Below are 15,303 nucleotides of genomic sequence, written 5' to 3'. Positions count from 1 at the left end.
CATAATAATTTCTTAGAATCCCCAGCGCCTTTCGTCCATCATCCGCTGCTTCTCGCATAACAAGAGACGAACTTTTGTCATCCAGAAACTGGATCAGCTCCGCGTAGGCCTCTGCATTCTTTGCTCTGTCTTCTTCTCCCTCCGCATCGGTAGGCTGCTTCAAAATAATGTCTCTTAAACCTTGCAAACGAAGGTGGCCCAAAAATTTCGTCTCCCATAGTTCGTAATTCTTTTCGTCTCCATCAAAAACTAGCCGAGCCCAACGGCTATTTGACTCAGCGGCTCGTTGGCTCATGGCGCTAGCATGGTATGCTAATCCTCACCGAGTGTGCAGTACGTCGCGGCGTTTTCTCTCGGTGGCAAAACCACATGGACTCTTTCGGAAAACTTCTTAGCTTCCTGGGCCCATAACCTGTTGGCAGAGGTATGAAAATGCGCAGGAAAATCCGACGTGCATGGCAAACTTCACCGACGATATTTAGGGAGGAATAAACACACATCAGCCTTCGGCCATTTTGATGAACGCATACGCCCCCTAGAGCGCGCTAACTTTATTAACAGCCACACAAATGTAAAGCACACATCAAACATAAATGAACCATTTGACTGTCTCCATAATTGAGAGCATTTTCTCTTTTTATTTCAACACTCTTATTTCTCTTTCTGGGTCGCAAAAAAACTTTTAACATATTTTCAGGTGAGAATGTAGCTGTGTAAACTTCAAATATCTGAGCCGACCAACACATCATCTTCAAACCATCGCAGTCTTTCACTACTCAGGTTAAACATGATATATAAGTCACTTTGATACAGGGGCGATTTTAGCCCATTTTTGGGGGTGCTTAAGCACCCCCAAAATGAATCAAAGCACCCCCAAAGATTTCTTACTTTTTTTGACAATATTTGCTATTTGTGTGACACACTACTAAAAATATAAAAAGCATACAGTACTGTACTTGTTTGAGACGTAACATTTTAACAACTAAAGTGTAGATAACCCCCCTCCCAAAATGGTTTGTTCCAGCTCGCCTCTCCCCTACTCTGGCTCTAGCACTCTTGCTGCCAGAGATGGTGGCTGAGACGCAGCGGAGCGGAGGTGTAAGTGCCTGACTTAAAACAGGACATGTTAGCTGCATTTAACCTTCAGTTACTCTTATATAGTTCGGTAGGAGTCAGACCATGTTTCTTTTTAGCTGAAAAGCATTACACCAGGTAACCTGCAGTGTTGAAAACGTGTTTTCCAACAATGTTTGCTACCTTACAATCCGTCCTGCTCTGTAGTAAATTCAGCAACTTTTGATTGTCCTGTTGCTCCCATTAAAATGTATACAGCCTATTTAAAATCTAAAACTTTAAATTGTCCGCAGCCTACTGTTGGTTACCACTGTCCTCTTTGAAATGGATACTAACTAGCTAACTGACTGAATGCCCATTAACCTTATAACTCCTGTTGTGTGAGTGTGTGTTTGTGTACAGAGAGACAGCCAGGTTCATAATGGATATAAGGAAGTTTTTTCAAAAAAAGGAGCCACATTCAGGTAAAAGTGTAAAATCAAATGATCCATCAATCAAGAATAATGTTGGATCAGTGTTTCAATGTTTATATCTTTTATTAGATGTTCATGTGGTTTAGTTATTTGCCTTTTGGTTGAAAGTAGACTGAGAGAGGACTTTTTGTTAGTGATCTTAATAGAATTTTTTTCATATTAATGTAATTTTTCATCTAATTGAATACAATCTATTTGTGTATGATTGTCAGTCCAAAGAGGGAGAGAGGAAAGAGGGGAGAGAAAGTACAAGGTCAGGAAGAACCAGGTAAGAAAACAGACAGGGAACAGTGACAGGCACAACAGAAACTGTTAAACTGACAAAGAGGGGAAAAAAAACTGATTTTACTCACACAGTCTGGAAGTTGTGTTCTCCCTATATTAAAGCTGCTATACAGAATCTGCAAAACAAACTGGGTTGAAACATTTTTGACCCTCTTTAACAACATTCCAACATAACATTATAATTGATTGGGGAGATTAAAATTAATGATATATTTTTATGTGGTTCAGCCACAACTCTACTAAAACCTCAGACAGTAATAGGTAGGCCAACTTTTCGACCGTCCAGTTGCCTGTATGACTGCCGCAGTACGTACATCACATTTGCACACCATCAGAAAGTGCCAAACAGCCCTGGTGGAGTGAGGAGCTGTAAAGAGAAGCAGATGCTCTGTTTATATTCTAAAAATGTTTTAATCTTGTTTCAAAGATTCTGTACAGCAGCTTTAAATGTTTTCCAAAAGCACACATACACTTATCAGTGTTTCTCAAACTTTTTACAGTGTGTACCACCTGAGAAAAAATGTCCAAAAAGTACCACTATGAAAGCATGAAACTCATAAATCTTACAACACAAAGTTATTATTATTAAATTAGTAAAATTAGTATCTGCAATAAAGATTTGTTGTCATTGTATACATTCTACCACAGGCAAAGTTGCCTCCATTTTTATAGTTTTTATTAATATTTTGTAATAATTTATTTGTAATAATTTAATCTGTTTTGGGAGTGTTTTTTAATGTATCTGTATTACATTATACATACACAATAAAATTCACCCCCCCCCCCCTCCCACCCCAACAGCCCTTTTGAATGTCTCCCTAATTCTGAGGTCTCAAGGTTGGCAAGTATAGCCACAACACCTCACTTTTTTTGCCACATGTATCGCAAACCACGTCTCAGCTGTTTATGGAGGTAAAATACGTCCGCACAGTTACGCTCAGCCATTGTTGTGAGTGCGCACGCCAAGGGGCTGCGAGACATTTATACAGCCATATTTCGCACATGACTATGAAAGGCGGAAGAGGAAGTAGTTCCTTTGAATGTAGACAATCCGAATGTTATAGTTTCTTTCCACTGTGTTCCTGTTAATGATAAACTACAAATTTACCCTAAATTACTAAAATATCGATATTTTAATGTGAGAATCGATTCTAGAACATAAATGATTGGTATCAGAGGAATTGATATTTCAGGATTGATCCTCACATCGCTAGCATTTAGAGGACAGTCTGTGTATTCAACCTCACCTGTGGTGCTGGTTCCCACCTCTCAATTTTAAATACATGTAGACACTGAGGGTTCTCGTGAGGGGCCATACTGACTAGAGGTGGGTTTTGATTATCGATTTATCGATTAAAATCGATTCTGGCTTGGATAAGGTGATATCGATTCATTCAAATCCTGAATCGATGTTTAAATATACATTTATTTTGCCCGAAACGCCAGGTTAAACCTCACAAAATTTCTACAACCACCAAATAGCTAAAACAGTGAATGAGAGCAGGTACACGAATTCTGCACAAAGACGTATACACAAAACGCAGACCCAACACATCCCAATCAGTGAGCTGTCGCTTTTCTAAGCTGATGGCACGTACGCGGACACGCCGTCGGGGCTGAAAGCCGACAGCTCACTGATTTTGAAGCGTCGGCGGACGATTTGTGTTTACGTCCTTTTTGCGCTAGATTCTGAAACTGCAGGTTTTATCTCTCTCCAAACAATATTGATTCAACCAGCAGCCAAAGACGATCTAAACTACGCTTCACATAAACATCGTCACAAATTTCCTGTTACTTTTGCTGTTATTTTTATTCCGTTCTGGGGGGGGGGTCACGTTCATGTTCTGGACAAAGTTTGGTTGTAGTAGCAACATTTCTTTTTAGCGTGGTTCACAATTCGAATCAAATGAGCTTTATTGACATGAGGTAAAATTTCCAGGGATTCAGCCGTGCAGGCCCACTACACCCCAGTGTTCTATGGGTGCATTAGTCTCGTGGTCAGACTGAAAAAATAATAATGCGAGGGGAAAAAATAATGCGTCTCTGGTATTGTTCAGGTGGCCGGGTCAAATGTGAAGGCGGGCCGGACCGTAGTATGGGGACCACTGGTTTAACCCTTGGACAGACACTTTGTACAACATCTTACCACTGAGCATCCAAAAGTCCAAATCTTCTCGAATCATGAGCAGAAGACCTACTTATTCTTATTCCTGTTAACGAAGGAAACAAGACGAACAGCTTTTACTTGCTAGCAAGGGAGACTGGTCAGAACCAGGCTCTTGGAGCTAAACACTCCTCACCTGTCTCCTAGTTAGCATCAAATAAACAACCGTCCTTGCCGCCTTTTATTGAAAACAGTTACAGTACACACAAGCACCTCCCATTGTAAAACCCCCCTATGGTTCTAAAAGATAAGGCACTATGTGTGTGCACGTGTAAGCACGTGTGTGTAAATGGTAAATGACCTGTATTTGTATGGCGCTTTTACTGTGTGTGTGTGTGTGTGTGTGTGTGTGTGTGTGTGTGTGTGTGTGTGTGTGTGTGTGTGTGTGTGAGCATGTGTGTTTGTCTTTGGGGGTGCATTTGTGTGACCTCCTGCCCACAAAAGGATCATAAAAGCAGGAAGTTTACTAACCAAAAAACAGAACCTTCAGATAGGATGTCCCTATAATAAAACACTATAGCCTCCCCCACCAAAGACTGGCTGGTGGTCAGAGACAAAGGAATGTCTTTTATCATGCTGCTTGAAATATGACAACATTTAACAATTTGACTCCAACAGTGCATTTTCCTCCAAACATCAACTAAAGACTGTGCTCCTATCACACGCTTTAGAAATGTCCCGTAGGTGGTGGTACTGCAGGCGACAGTGTGGAAGCCACCGGTGATGGAGCAGGTGGAGGCACTGCAGGCGACGGTGCAGAAGACGCAGGGGGTGGCTGAGCTGTCAGCGGACACAAGGTGCTGAAGCAATTCCTCCAACCCTTCAGCAATGACGAACGACTGAAGCGGCCTCTCGGGCCCCTCAGCAATGACAGATGGCTGAAGCGGCTCCTCGGGCCCCTCAGTGATGACAGGCTGCTGAACGGGCCCCTCTGACCCTCCGGCAGAGGCAGGCTGCTGAACAGGTCCCTCGGACCCTCCGGCGGAGGCAGACACAGGGTCAGCATGCACGGAGGCCTCTGGCGGGCACAAAACAGAACCAGCAGGTTCGAAGACCTCTGGCAGTGTTGATGCTGGCTGGAGCTAAAACAGCACATTTTCTTGGCTCGGGCAGCGGCAGCAGGGAGGTCCAGAGTCAGTTGAAGGCTGAGATTTAATCTCAGGGGAAGCCCTGGAAGGAGTGACTAATTCTACAGCAGCCAGATCATGAGAAACAGCCAGGGTTGGAATGAGATTTTCTCCCTGCATAGAAATAAATGGTGGCTGAGTGGCTGACAGAACTGAAGACCAAGCTACAGGTAGCGGGGACACTGAAGACCGAGCTACGGGTAGCGGGGACACTGAAGACCGAGCTACGGGTAGCGGGGACACTGAAGACCGAGCTACGGGTAGCGGGGACGAGCTCAGAAAAAACAGTCCTGCTTAGGCTTTTTTGTTCTAAGTGAGCAGGGTAAAAATAGTCCTTCAATTCTCCCACCACACTTTTGGATTGTGAACCCACAGAATTATTAACAAACTCGGCAGTGCATGTGAAAACAGACTTCAAATCCTACGAGACTAACTTGGAATCAATACGATAGTCCTTAGTGGGCTCCAAAAAGGGTGCACAATCAAAGTTTTCTCCATATTTTCTGCCCTTTTGACGGAAAAGACGTCACAGCCAGTCACAAAGTCTTTTTTATCTACTGGGCCGGAGTGAATAGAAAAAACTGCCTTCATCTCACCAATCTCAGCCGTAAGAGGAAAACTGTCCCCATTACTATTTACAGGTGAAAAAAAGGGGTACAGTCTACATCACTCACCACTGCTGACTGCTCTAACGAGTGGCTGAACTCTGGCTGTGGTGTGGAACGACCTGGAGGAGGGAGCGGATGCGATAGAAGAAGCTGGTGATGATGGAGGAATGAGGTCCTTGTCCGCATCCTGTGACCACATCGCCGCCAAACAGGAGGCAGGCGAATTAAGCCCTGAGCGGCATGTAGTGGAATCCTGTGGCCGCGGTGTGGAAATGCCTCTCACCTGTGGCGAATGCCGCTGCGCAGCGGAAAACTCTGCGGTGAGCTCCCTACATTGCCACTGCTACAGGAGTGGCAGCTTTGTCGTAGAATACTGGGAGCGGGCAAAGGCTGCGAGCTCCCGAGCTTTTAACACCTCCTGGGCTTTGTGCAGCTGGTCCATCAAGCCCCTAAATCCTCTGAGCTGACGCAGATGAGGATTCCATTCCAGGATTGCTTCAATCGCGTTAATCCCAATCGCCATCACCTTAGCGTCCTTTGTGTGGGAAATCTGCTTGACTAGACAATGGATGCGGGAGAGATAGCAAACGGATCACACAGTGAAAGTGAGGGTACGACACGAGAGAGAGCAAAGGAAAAAACAGGGCTTATATACACAGTGGAGTAATCATGGAATGGGAAACAGGAGAAAGACACAGCTGGGAGAGATAAGGGCTAACGAGACAGAGGGAAGTAAAACTGAACACACTGAGATCAGACAGTGTGTTCAGTAAAACAGGAAACAAGAAACAGGTCGTGTCCAGATTCATGGGCTGCATCCTCCTGAGGCCGCATTTGTAGACAGATTATGTCACAGCGACACGCCGTAGGCTGTCCAAATTCGTAGACTCCTCCGAATGCAGCCGACAAATGTGTCCTCCTTTTCCCAGAAATGGAAGGATGGGTTGGGTGTGTCTTTCGTGGCCTACCATATCCCAGAATTCATAGCGCGGCCCAGCCAAACTCCAGTTTCCAACAATGGCGGCCGCTACTAAGTTTTAAAATTACTCATACTAATCTTTCTGGGTCACAAAATAAACTTTTAACATATTTTTAGGCGAGAAAGTAGCTGTGTAAACATCAAATATCTGCTCAGTTTATCAAGATATCGCATATTTGCAAAAGTGCTTCGACGTTTTCGGAGACGTCTATACCCACCAGCTCGATAGCTAGCCGGGAGCTCGAGGGTTACTGATGCGGCCGAGAACGGCACAACTCTCGGCACATCATTTTCAGATCTCCGCGGACTTTCGCTACTCGGGTTAAACGTAATATATAAGTCACTTAGACAACCTAAAAATGTTATTGTTGGGCTTTTTTCAGTGTTTTGTTTGTTCGTGAGTAAATCGGTTTGGCTGAGATTAAAGTTATTAGATTAGATTAGATAAAATAAAACTTTGTTAATCCCCCGGGTGGGTTCCTCCTTGGTTTTTACACAGCTGACTAAACGTCAAAAAGAAAACTGATTAAACAGAAGTATGAGACGGTCGAGAATTTACGCCAGTGTCCTGTTATATTTTAGATAGCAAGGAGCAGACGGCCGAGTTTATTAAACTCCACCGAGACAGCGGTGACGCTAATCAGAAGGCTAGACCGTCCAATTTCCCCAGCCGTTTACTTCCGGCCTACCCAACCTTCTGAGGACCTGGCCCACATAGACCGCGAAGGCCGCGTCCTCAGGAGGATGCAGCCCATGAATTTGGACACGACCACAATTTACAAAGACGCAGACTGACACTGAACTAAATCTAGAATAATAATCAAAATGGCACAACTAAAAAACCAGAACATAAATCATAATACAGAAATATACCAAAATACAAGAAACTGAAAAAGCTGGGTCAAAATGACCCAGAACTGTAACATCTTGGACCATTAACATTTAAGTGCTTCAGTTTCTTTAACTCATACACACTAACTCTCTTCCTCATATCTCTGGCTCCATTCAGGTTCAAAATAGAAACTCTGAAGTCATTCATCACCAAAGACACAAGGATAAAAAAAGTGCTTACACATGGCCCACATACCGCAAAGAATGACAGCCCTTTGGTGGCCCAGATCAGGTTTGCCAGAGGTGGCGCACATCTGGTTGACATCCATCCATACACCCTGCCATGACACCAGTCAGTCAGAAGTGCCAGCTGATGCCGGATCCAAGGAAGACCTGTTTTCTATGAGCCTGGGCCACATAAACCAAACCACAATCGGGCCAGATGTGGCATGCCATCACATAAACTGTGTCATCTACGCCAGGCCTGGCCCATATCTAGATGACATACCACTTACCATGCCATAAGTCAGCCAGCAGTGCCAGCTTGACACCAGATCCAGCCCAGACTTGTCTGCTATGTGGGTCACCTTCATCCTCTTCTTCCATATCACTATCAGATTCTGCCTGATTCTGTCCTGAGCTTCCCAACTCCATTTTATCTCTAACATCATTTTCAATTTGAGAGCTAGCTACACTCTCAGATTTTGTCTTTTGGGCAGAAACTTTAAAGGACTCCACTAACAGCATCTGACCACTTTCTGTGTCCTCTGCTTCATTTGCAGTTGTTCTCTTTTCTTGAGACTTCCCTGAACTCTCCTTCACTGTGTATCTATCACTATTTGACTTTGAGTTTGGATACTTTGCTCTACATTCTCTTTTTCTGTAGTCTGCTTTTCCTGCACTTCAGCTGCTGTCCGACCAAGTTTCTCAGCAGCTTGTTCTCCTGTTTCGTTTAATTCATTGCTCCCCGAATCTCTGGCTTCTGTTGTTCCCTGCCTCTTTTCCCCTCCTTCCACCCGAGTTTAAATTATTTGCAGGAACATTTTTTCTAGCACATGTTCGAACTAAATGGCCAACCTTCTCACACCCAAAACACACCAACGCGCCTGAAGTCACATATAAGTTATAGTCAAAATCATCTATTCGCACATTAAACACTAGATTAAGGTCTTCATTCTTTTTACTTAGGATCATAAGAACCCGTCAGCTGTGTGAGACAACATGTTTTAACAGCGGTGATTTGCAGCCTGATGACAGTTTCTGTCACGGTCTGGCTGGCAGACCGTAGGGATGTGAGAAATGAGGACCCAAAATGCAGGACTTGACGCTAAAGGCAGTGCGTTTATTTACAGGGGTGAAAATCCAAACAACAATAAATCCCCCGTGCGATCCCGACTCCCGTTCCGTGTCTTCTCCCTTATCCCATGCTCTGTCTCCGTTCCCTGTGTACTGTCCGTGTGCTGCCTCCTGGTCGCCACAATTCCTCCTGAGGAAACACGCATACAAAAGGCAGCCGTGAGTACAAAACCTAACGGCAGACTTGCACTAACCTTGCACAATAACTGAGACTGACGGGAAGTCACTCAACGATCCAGCGTCGAGGAGCTCTCAGCCACACTGTTTTGAAGCTCCTCTGACGAGGCTTGATCGGCGCCAGGTGTGTGTGGATTCCTGGATGGGACCGGTCAGCTGGCAGGGCCACACCCACCAGGCCTAAAAGTGCCTGCACGACCGCACCCTCACATACACAAGCACACACCCCTAAACACCTGACAGTACACCAACACGGAACAGGACAGCAAACACAACCATAATAACAATAACCACAATAATGATAATAATAATAACTACAATAGTAGTCCACACTGCTCACGGACCCCGAATCCCTGGAACTGGGTCCGTGACAGTTTCCTGATCGGAATAATAATATTTGCGGTTTTACGCAATCAACAAAATCTGTAACACTTAATTTAATTCCACGCACACTATAAAAATCAAAACTATAATATCGAGAAAAAAGACATAACAGACAGAAAAGTAAAGTTAGAAACAAATTCTCAATCTCTCAGTCAGACTCACTACACGCTCCTCCACCACAGCATGCAATGCAGAAAGAAAGATAGAAAGAAAGAAAGATAGACAGACAGACAGAATGAATAACAGCTCTAATGTGGCCTAATACTCTATCGTAGGAAAGACATTAACCTTCGTTTTAATCTGAGGTATTTAACTTATTTCACAGTTAAATTTGTGCAGCAGTGAATACAAATCTTTCTTTTATAGCTTAGCTTATAACAAAGAAAACTCTAGTCTTGTTGGAGTAAAAAACCTTAGTAAATAGCACCAATCAGTGCAAAGATTAAAATTAGATTAATGCCCTGCCTGGTCCCCTGGCAAAACTTTGCTAGACCCGCCCCTGCACAGTGACCAGCTGTCAGCTACATAAAAAAAGGATCCTGGTGTTATCTGTCTCTGTCATGGTCCTGGGTCGGTGACCCAGCGCTTTTAGTTTGTTATCATTTTCTAGATGATTGTTTAGGTTCTGTGTTATATTCGGTCTGCCTCTGAGTCTGCGTCTGTATCTGTCTGTCTATGGTGTCACCCCATCTGTTTGTGAATCTGTCTGTTTAGTTCAATGTCTTGTCTGGTTCCATGTGTCTGAGTTTCCTGTTTTATTGTGAAGGTCCGTGTTGTATGTGAGTGTGATCAGTTTACGTTTCCCCTGTCCCGTCAGCCCAGATTCCTCCCAGCTGTGTTGCCCTCTTGTCTCTCATCCCCTGATTACTGGTGTGTGTATTTAAGCCCTGTGTGTTTTCCTGCCTGTTGCCGGTTCGTCTGTATTACTCAGTGTCAGTCTGTGTATCCACCGTGTCTTCTCCCTGCTGTTCATCGTCATCCTCCTCTGCTCGTTTTCATTCAGGTTTGTGCTCTGTAGTTTAGTTGTTTCCCAGTTTAGTTTAGTTCGAGCCCCGTTTGCTGTTTGTCCACATTCTTTTTGTGTTCAATAAATCACCTTCACTCCTCTACGACTGCCTGCGATTGGATCCTCATTTATTCCACACGGCTCGCCTCGGCAGCCGTGACAGTACGAACCGGCCACTATGGACCCAGCAGCAGTCAACCCGCCCGAGGAGCTCCGGGAGGACATTATTTACTCGGTAGACAAATTAATTAACTTATGGCTCGAGCATGAGGGGAGAAAATTCCGCCAAGGCATAGCTGTTTGGCTACAGCGCTTAGTTTCTGGTCTCCCCTGGTTGCTCAGCTCACTTCACCCGCTCACACAGAATTTCGTTCTGAACGAGCTTCATCTTCTCCCCCCTGCTACCACCCACTCTGCAACTCATGCTTCACTCCCTGACCCGACGGAGAGTGTCCTGCCCGGCCCGTCGGTCCAGCCTTCAAATGGGAAACGGCACTCACGCCGTCGACGCCCCTCGCCACAGTCGGACCCCAGGATATCAGAGCGGCCGACTGTGGTGAGTAAAAAGGATAACAGCTCCAATCTGAACTTTAAGACTTTTTCTTCTGGGGTTGTTCGGGGTGTGTCAGTGGGAGCTAATTCACAAAGCTTACCTACCTTCGTGATAACCGATCTCTCCCAGGTTGGCATTTTTAAGACTTCAGTGAAAGCAAAGGGCTGTTGTTCTTCTGAACCTGTTAAACCCATGTCAGCTAACCCAGGGTCTGCTAAAACTGTGGCATATATCCCAGAGACAATTAACACCAGCTCTGATAATACCAGGACTGTTTATTCTTTTGAACTGCAACCGGATGCTCAGTTAGCCGCCCGGCCTCAAGCTCAGTTAGCCGCCCGGCCTCAAGCTCAGTTAGCCGCCCGGCCTCAAGCTCAGTTAGCCGCCCGGCCTCAAGCTCAGTTAGCCGCCCGGCCTCAAGCTCAGTTAGCCGCCCGGCCTCAAGCTCAGTTAGCCGCCCGGCCTCAAGCTCAGTCTCCAATTCCACCACCGCCGTCATCCCAACCATTGTTTCAGTCATCCTCAGTTCAGCCTCCTGTTCAGCAGCCACTAGCCCTGCACCCTGTGTCACTTGCTACTCCGGTACAACAAGCCCAGTCAAATCAATCTAAAAGGAACTGTGTTTCATCCGTTTGTTCTAAGCAGAGCGTCAAACCTAATGATAATGTCAACATTCCTCAAAGGCTGGCCAGTTCTGAGACTGAGATGCACTCCAGGGCCTCCCCAGAGGCTGGGTTTCAGCCCCCATCAGACTCTGGACCCCTGGAGTTTAAGAAGCCAGCTGAGGACTGCACCCGGCTGTCGCTGCCTGAGCAGGGTCAATGCTCTGCGCAGCTGCAGGCCGCTATGTGTTTGCCAGAGGCCCGTGTGCCTGCTGGTCCTGTTCTGTCCCTGCCAGAGGCCCGTGTGCCTGCTGGTTCTGTTGCGTTCCTGCCAGAGGCCCGTGTGCCTGCTGGTTCTGTTGCGTTCCTGCCAGAGGCCCGTGTGCCTGCTGGTTCTGTTGCGTTCCTGCCAGATGTCTCCACACCTGCTGGTTCTGTTCTGTGTGTGCCAGGGGCTCCAGTGCCCACTGGTTCTGAGACTGTTTTTGCTGGGGGGCCTGAGGAGCCCGTCCAGCGTCCTGCCTCGTCAGCTGGGGGGCCTGAGGAGCCCGTCCAGCCTTCTGCCTCGTCAGCTGGGGGGCCCGAGGAGCCCGTCCAGCCACCAGCTGCAGTGTCATCACCAGCAGCAGTGTTGAATCTATTTAATTATTCTTGAAAAACAATTTATTTCTGTGCATTTTTTTTCACCCTGCATCAAATTAAAGTTGAGTACATCGATTAAGCATCATGAGGTGGAGGGTGGGGGGTGGTTCCCTATTTTCTTTTGCTGGGAGTTTGCAACCCTATTAGTTAGGTTGCTTAATATTTCTGCTAAGTACTCTTTCAAATACCAGAATAGGGAGGATGGAGTAGGTTTAACTTTATTAGATTGATCAGTATTGCTGAACTATGAAATATTTTGGGTGCATACAGGTGTAACAGAATAACTTTAGTGTTGTTGTTTATTTAAATTTGAGTATGAACTTATACAAAATGCAGCAAGATATAAAAAAACAGTTTTATTAATTAAAAAACACACTATATCGGATTCATATCGGTATTGGCAGATATCCAAATTTATGATATCGGTATCGGACATAAAAAAAAAAGTGGTATCGTGCCATCTCTAATTGGAATTAGTGGTGCGTGAATCATGAACGAATCGTTCAATACTCGAGAATCACTTTACTGACTCATGAATCATGATTCACAAGCCCAACTGACTCACTGACTCATCCCTGTTGCTGTTAGCAGCAATATATCTAGCTTAAAATTAAAATTGTGGAGCAAAACACAACATCCAGTATCTTAACAAAAGAATTTCTGCTCTGAACTGGAAGAAAAAACCCAGAGTAGAAGCTTACATCAAAACAATAGCTCCTCGGTTCACAGTAGCATCGCTCTGCTAACATGCTACAGCACATTTGAGCTACTTCCTCCCTCCCTCCTGTGCTGAATAATAGAGCAAGCGAATCACTCAGGACTCGCTCACCCCCTCCCTCTTGTGCTGGATCATAGAGCAAACGAATCACTCACTCACTCACCCCCTCCTTCCTGGCTCACAGCTTCTTCTTCTTCTTGGTTGTGTAACGATGTAAAAGAATGAATATGGTTTTGTTGTTGTTAAATTCCTGTTAAACTTGGGATCTCAACCATGGGTTTATTTTGAAACTTTTATTTTGAAAATCCGCAGCGGAAGTCTGCTACTGGTAAACGGGTTTTCCCTAAGCTTATCCGTTAGTAGCAATGAAGCTTTTGCTGTGGTAAATTCTTCCTCAGTCCGCCCTGACTGAACATGAGTTTAAGATAAGATAAGATAGAACTTTATTAATCCCTCGGGTGGGTTCCTCTGGGAAATTCGATTTCCAAAAATCACAGCACCGACAGAAGTTACAGAGTTACAGAATATTATATATATATATATATATATACACACACACACACACACACACATACACACACATATATAAATACAGAGACAAATATAAATAAAATATACGAAGAGGATAAATAGAATAAATAGGAATAAAAATAAAAATACAAGTGAATTGCACATTTCAAGTATTGAGGTCTATTGCACCATTGACTATTTACAAAAAGTATTGCACAAGGTATTGTACAGTGAGGTGAAGAGGCACTACAGCTTAGTTGTTCCCCCCTCCTTTGTCCTCCTGTTTCCCCTCCCTCTCCCCTCCAGAGAGGAGTTAAACAGTTTGATGGCGTGTGGGACAAAGGAGTTTTTAAGTCTGTTAGTTCTTGTCTTGGGGAGAAGCAACCTGTCACTGAACAGACTCTTCTGGTTGTTAATGGCCGTGTGCAGAGGATGCCCAGCATTGTTCATAATGTCCATCAGTTTCTTTAATGTCCTTTTCTCTGCCACAAACATATTTGAAAATCCTCATTGAGGTTAACATGACAGTGCATTAACAGCAAGAACTGCCCATACAGTAGCATCTGAGTAGATTTCGGTTTTATGATCTTGTTTTGCAATTAATGGGTTAGACGGTAGGAAAAGTGGACACGCTGAGCTAGCAGCTAACAGCTAGAGGAGACTGTCGTGTCTAATAATTTGAAACTTCTCTTGATAGTTTGGGCGGAATCCTGTTGCTGGAAACCCATGGTCATGCCCCATGTTATTGCAGGTATGTGTATTTTGAAACATGTATTTGGTTGAGCTGCAGGCTAATTCTGTTTAAGGAATACTGCTTATTAAGTTTTGCCCAGTAGATGGCAGCATTGTTCCATTTACTATTGTACATGAAAGGAAATTTTGGCTTTGGTCTGGAAGTTTATTTATATTCACATGAATGTGCATTTAAGTGAATTAATTTCTCTTTTTTTTACCTAAACCACAATGCAGTAATATTTTTATTTTATTTTCCATCATAAGTTTTGTGGCCATTTTATTTTTCAATCAATATTTATTTTTTCATTTATTTTAAGAAAACTGAGAGTTCCACTATACGATCATTAGCTTATCCGTTTGTAGCAATGAAGCTTTTGCTGTGTTTGGCGGAATCCTGTTACTGGAAACCCATGGTTATTCATGTCCTATGTTATTGCAGAGACCCGCAAAAAGGGGAATAAACCACGCCTGAGCTCTACCCATCTCGGATCCAGAGAGTTTTACTCATACAGCACCGGACATAGAGACTGAGGGGGGTTACAGTTGGCAACCAATGTTAAGGTGCATTACCGCCCCCTGGCTCACAGCTCAGTGGACATTTAGATGAGAAAATATATATTTGACATATTTAAGGAAAATACTAATAAAATAAAAATAAACAAAATAAATGTTTATTAAGCAATTTTGATATGAAATTGCTTAATTTTAGAAATGTTTTTGCCCTTTTTTGCTCTATAAAATAGTTGTTTTCTTTTAGAATCACTCATCTTAGCAGTAGGATATACATGAAAAGAGAAACAAATTAAGTTTGAGTGAAAATGTATATTTCTTGCACTCTCTGGTCAACTGACTCAGTGAATCTAATGACTCAAAAAACCCGATTCACTTTGGTGAGTGACTCATTAAAACTTGATTCAGTAAAAAAGAATCAAATTTACCATCACTAATTGGAATCCCGACTTCTCTGACAAGGCTAACCAGAATGCCGTTTACTTGATTGTGACATTATTCCCAGGTCCGTGTTCTGCTTTTCTGACCTCTTTTTTTCATATTGAGATTTTGAACCAACATTTGGACTC

The sequence above is a fragment of the Rhamphochromis longiceps genome, linkage group LG5 (assembly GCF_057381845.1).
Source record: "Rhamphochromis longiceps isolate RC_006_pf linkage group LG5, R_longiceps_female_GT1.1, whole genome shotgun sequence".
NCBI lineage: Eukaryota > Metazoa > Chordata > Actinopteri > Cichliformes > Cichlidae > Rhamphochromis > Rhamphochromis longiceps.
Note: the sequence above shows the minus strand (reverse complement) of the source record.